Here is a 6000-nt window from a genome sequence, read left to right as displayed (position 1 = left end):
AATGGCATAGGAAGATAAAGTCACGGTTGATGATTATCTATTCTGATCCATTGGAGTTCAGACACAAAGCCCTTATCAGCTCTCAACTGGCATAATGCCATGGCATTGTGGTAAAGGTGCTAAAATCAAAAGCAAGATCAGTGACATTCCAGACTCACTATTTTGTCTCGCCAAACCCCCTAATCCACATTATGAACACATAAATAATATGAAAGAGAATGATGACATTTCTGTCAGCATTTGCTTATCATCTTGTTGTTTTAAACCTGTATGAGTTTTGTCTTCTGTTGAACACAAAATATGATATTTTGATAAAGTATGGTAACCAGACAGCTCATGGGACCCATTAACTTACAAAAATACAAATACTATAGAAGTCAATGGGTAGGCCATCATTTATCAAAATATCTTCTTATGTGTTCAACAGAATAAAGAAACTCATCAGGGTGAGTAATGTGAGTAGGTGAACTATCCCTTGAGACATTGAATGTTGTATTATAAATCTATTTTTAAATCTTTTATTTATTTATATCTTAGGAGAAGTGACCCTAAAAACCCAAACAGCTAGAATATAAAATATGTGAAATATTGCACAGAGAGTGTAATTCAGTACACACAGTAAGTTAATGATTACGGTATTATGGTTAAAGAGAGTTAAACTGACATCTTCCTTTACTGAGATAAGAACAGGATCAGTAAACTCAATAAAGACTGCTCTGTTTTCTTAAAGGCGGGGTGCATGATCTCTGAAAGCCAATGTTGACATTTGAAATCACGTAAACAAACACGCCCCTACCCCAATAGAATCTGGACCTTCTTTTGATAGACCAACACCACACAGTTGCAACCCAGGCAACGATGTAGACACGCCCATTACTGCTGATTGGCTACAAGTGTGTTTTGGTATTTCGACCGACTCCCTTTTCCAATGTGTTTTTCAAAAAATCACGCACCCCGCCTTTAATTGAATGTGTTTAATGGCACAGATTCAGTTGTGATTCTGGGCAAGGAATCATATCTGAAAGAAGGCTTTGTTGCTTTAATGCTGTAAACCAGTTTAATCAGTGCAATATAATAATAATCTTTTTTTGTAGTCGCATGTCACAACAAATTTTTTTTTTTTCATGAAACAAAATTAGCTTTAAATAATAATTTTCTTCACATATGACATCTCCGCCAGAGTCCCTTCAAACATTAATGAGCTTGAAAGGTTTAATGGAAGAAATTTAGTTGACTGCAGATATTTCCCTCCACGGGACCTCTTATCCTTCTTAAGTTAACTGGCTTTCATTAGACAGTGTTTGCCAAGTACAATTATCCAACAATGTCAGGTGGAGAGAGTGAGAAAGAATAAGCACTATCTTTTGGCGGATGGTGGTGGTGGACTGGAGGGGATTGTGCAACCATCAATAGAGGTCCTAAATCTGCTTTCACTTTATAACAGCTCAACAAAAATGTGTGCAGTGTTGTGATAACGAGTCTGAGAGCAAAGAAGAAAAGAATCCAATGCTCAGCAAAGTAACACAAATGCTAAAGTTTTCACATCCACTAAATTCACTTTAATCTTCACAGGATCCAAAAAATCAAGTGGACCATTCAACAACACAAAGGGCCCTTTATAACCTACAAAGGGTTATCCTCGATTTTCCGCTTTTGCTGCCATAGAAACTATAAATGTGTTTGACTTCATGCGGCACTGCACACTTTGCTGTCATACGCCAATCGATCTGAGCAGTGAGGTATGCAACTCATTCATACTTGTTATTGCTTCTTTCATGACACACTGTGGGTTAACATTACAATGTAATGGTCATAAAACTTCATTATGTTATCTAACATGATTTGTCAGTCCTGATGGATCAATTCCTACAACTTTGTTCTAAAATCCTTCACAGCATAATCCAGTCCTTAAAAATGCAGTTTTTGTGTGATTGTTGTGGGCAAAAATCCTTGATCTTGGGACATGTTTTCTTAAAAAAAATTGATGGAATATGAGGGATATTTATGCAATTTTATGCGATAAAATTGTGGGAACTTGCCAAAATTGCAGGAACTTGCAAAAACTGTTTGCAGCTTTTGCAGCATTTCATTGATGTTTACGTCGCATAATTACGCCACTTCCAAACATTCCCATGACAACAGGGGATATGGTTGCGCATGTATGAATTAAATTCAACAGTTTTCAACTTTCTGCTAAGATATATATGACTTTCTGCTACAAAAATGCTGGGATTATTAAATTATGCAAGCCTTTGGCTGATTATGCATTGAATCATGCAATCACATAATCGCGTTTTTCTGGAGGGACTGAGCTTCGCCTTTGCTGTTTTTAGTGACCTCTTGTGACGAAAATAACATATTGTGCCTTTAAAAAGGAAAATATGGCGGCACAATATTTGTATGTTTATATATTTTTTAAAGAATTTTCCTGAAAGGTATTTTGTGAAAATCATAAGAAATGCTGGCTAGCAATTAAAAGAAAAAAAAAAGGATTGCAGGGAATGAGTTAACTAGTTTTCCCCTAAGGTCAATGTATAATGTTATATATTTTTTTTTGCTAAAATTAAATAATACTAGTATAAATAATAAAATTAATAAGTAAATACTATAATAATAATAAAAATACAAAAATTTGCACTCTTTTCTTTGACTTTTGGTGCTATCCATTGCCTTAAAGGTCCCATTCTTTCTGTGTTTTTGAAGCTTTGATTGTGTTTACAGTGCACAATAAAACATGTGTTCAAGTTTTACGTGTAAAAAAACGTGGTATTTTTCACACAATTAACTTATCTCTATAGCACTGTTTTCACTGTCCTAAAAACGTGCTGATGTCTTCCTTGTTGAAGTCCCTCCTTCAGAAATACTTAACGAGTTCTGATTGTGTAGTTTGTTTAGTGTGTTGTGATTCGATAGCAGCTTAGCTTGCCGTTAGCTTAGCTGGCGACTGACGTATTCCTGTGGGCGGAGTTTAGTCAAAAACTGTTCTACTGACATCATTAATGCAGGAAGTGGGCTATAGTCCAAGTCAGCCGTTCGCTGTAGGCTTTGAAAGGCGAATTCTGTTAAAGAAAATATATCGCCTGCCAGTGAACTTTGAGCTTTATCATTTTACAGGTATTATTTATGCTATTATAGCAACATTACACACTAACTTTAAAAAATAGGATCAGGAAGAATGTGACCTTTAAAGGTGCAATGTGGGACTTTTAGTGGCATTTATGGTAAATGGTAAATGGACTGCATTTATATAGCGCTTTTAACAGACCTATGGCCATCCAAAGCGCTTTACAATTAGCCTCACATTCACCCATTCACTCACACATTCATACACCAACGGCGGTGTCAGCCATGCAAGGTGCCAGCCAGCTCGTCGGGAGCAGCTGGGGTTAGGTGTCTTGCTCAAGGACACTTCGACACTTGGCCCAGTGGAGCCGGGGATTGAACCACCAACCTCCGGTTTGTAGACAACCTACAGAACCACTGAGCCACTGAGCATGGTAAGACCATGTCCATGCTCAGTCCAGAGCTCAGTCCAGAGCTCAACCCTCACTTTCGAAACGCATAATGAAGCTACGTTGCCACCACAGGAATAACATGCTGTCGTCTGAGACAGCGAAGTGACAAAACACGGTCTGTAGAGCCATTTAAAGTTAACATGACAGTGCAAAATGGCGACTTACATGTAAGGTGACCCACAGTCTATGTAGATAATAATTGTTTTTTTCTTAAGGTAATAAAACAATAGAGTTCATTTTTTTAAGGTCTTTATACACCACTGATAATACATTTTTGGATGCTATATTGCATTTCTCCTAAAAGTCCCACATTGCACCTTTAAAGGAACACGCCCACATTTTGGGAATTTAGCTTATTCACCGTATCCCCCAGAGTTAGATAAGTCCATACATACCTCTCTCATCTCCGTGCGTGCTGTAACTCTGTCTGACGCAGCCCCCGCTAGCTTAGCTTAGCACAAAGACTGGAAATGCATGGCTCCAGCTAGTATACTGCTCCCAATAAGTGACAAAATAACGCGATCATTTTCCTATTTATGTGTTGTGATTTGTATAGTCAAACCGTGTACAAATAACAAGGTGATATGAGACACAGCGATCTTTTAACAGTATACATACTGAGAACTATATTCTCAGAAGACGAAGCACTGCCGCATGGGCGGAGTGATCTGCTCGCAGCACACGAGAAGCCCCTGGTGAGGAGCAGAGAGTTCGGTCAGAGTTGTGCAAATCACTCCGCCCATGCGGCAGTGCTTCGTCTTCAGAGAATATAGTTCTCAGTATGTATACTGTTAAAAGATCGCTGTGTCTCATATCACCTTGTTATTTGTACACGGTTTGACTATACAAATCACAACACATAAATAGGAAAATGATCGCGTTATTTTGTCACCTATTGGGAGCAGTATACTAGCTGGAGCCATGCATTTCCAGTCTTTGTGCTAAGCTAAGCTAGCGGGGGCTGCGTCAGACAGAGTTACAGCACGCACGGAGATGAGAGAGGTATGTATGGACTTATCTAACTCTGGGGGATACGGTGAATAAGCTAAATTCCCAAAATGTGGGCATGTTCCTTTAACAGTTCTTTTTATATTTGAAACAGCACTTTCAGCACTTTCAGATCTTCCAACCAGTGGCTTATCTAATATAGTTTGCCTCCATCACATTTGTGACACAACCGTTTGCAACAGTTCAACAGAAACTGCAGAGCTATGTATGTAATGATCAAAGATCTTGTTAAAAATAAACTTCAGACACTGAATTCTTCAGAATGTTATGTGGAGCGGTATGTTACTCGCAGCAGTTTTGCTAGTTCCAGGTTTTACTTTTTAATCGAGTTTACTGATCCTGCTCTTATCTATTTTTTAAGTATTACAAAAACATTATGTGTGTGGGGGGAGAGAGAGAGAAAGAGAGAGAGAGAGAGAGAGAGAGAGAGAGAGAGAGAGAGAGAGAGAGAGAGAGAGAGAGAGAGAGAGAGAGAGAGAGAGAGAGAGAGAGAGAGAGAGAGAGAGAGAGAGAGAGAGAGAGAGAGAGAGAGAGAGAGCAGATGGTAGAAGGAGAGAGAGAAGAAACGTCTGTCAAGGAAAAGAGCCAAAGAACTACTGAGGCTCTGATTAGTAATGCCTGAATCCACATGTCAGCTGACAAAGATACCAGGTTAAATATAGCCCAGGTTTGGTATGGCAAACAGTGCGGAGTATGCCAGATAAACAACAACACACCCACCCATTATTTGACCTCATATTTCACCCAGAATGTGTCTGATGTTTGTTAACCAGAGGCCTGGGTATCTTTTCTAGACTGCTTAATGTTTAAAACCATTTGGCACAAAGGAAGAGGTTTGCTCAAAATGAGTAACATCTGGTGAATATGGTGGCAGCAGCACTCATTCATTCATTCATTCATTCATTGCACTTCACTAGTTTGATTCATTTATTAATGTTGCTTTAAGTGCTGTTGGATGGCCAAAGAAACAATGAGGCTGACATATGTGGATGCGAGCTATGCATTATTTAAAACTAACACTGAACATTCTTGCCCACTGTCCCACTTTAACCGCTGTGCTAAACAGGTGCAGCTCTGAAATTAGAGAGGGGAACAATCTGCCTCTTTGAATATTTAGGTGGGGAATCGTTACATTTAATCGCCACATGAATGTCATGAAAACAGACAACTGAACCTTCAAGTCCAAGTTTTTCTTCCTAAGTCGCTCAGTCTAGTCTTTACATCTTAAAGTGGGACCCGTGAAGAGCTAAAATGCAAAAGCTAAACGACTCCTTCATTACAAATAATATAATGATATTGACCGAATGCTCTCAGCACATTTTATATATTCTTTAAATACTTTCACTACAAACCTGCTTAATCCTGGTCTCAAGCCATTCAGCAATACCATTTTGTTGACAGAATCTGTTAAATGCCATGACAATTTTTTCAGCTACTGTAAGTCCTTAAAAAAGTGCATGAAAGTGCATGAAAGATG

Source organism: Paramisgurnus dabryanus, chromosome 3 (assembly GCF_030506205.2).
Source record: "Paramisgurnus dabryanus chromosome 3, PD_genome_1.1, whole genome shotgun sequence".
NCBI lineage: Eukaryota > Metazoa > Chordata > Actinopteri > Cypriniformes > Cobitidae > Paramisgurnus > Paramisgurnus dabryanus.
This window is presented reverse-complemented; position numbering follows the sequence as displayed.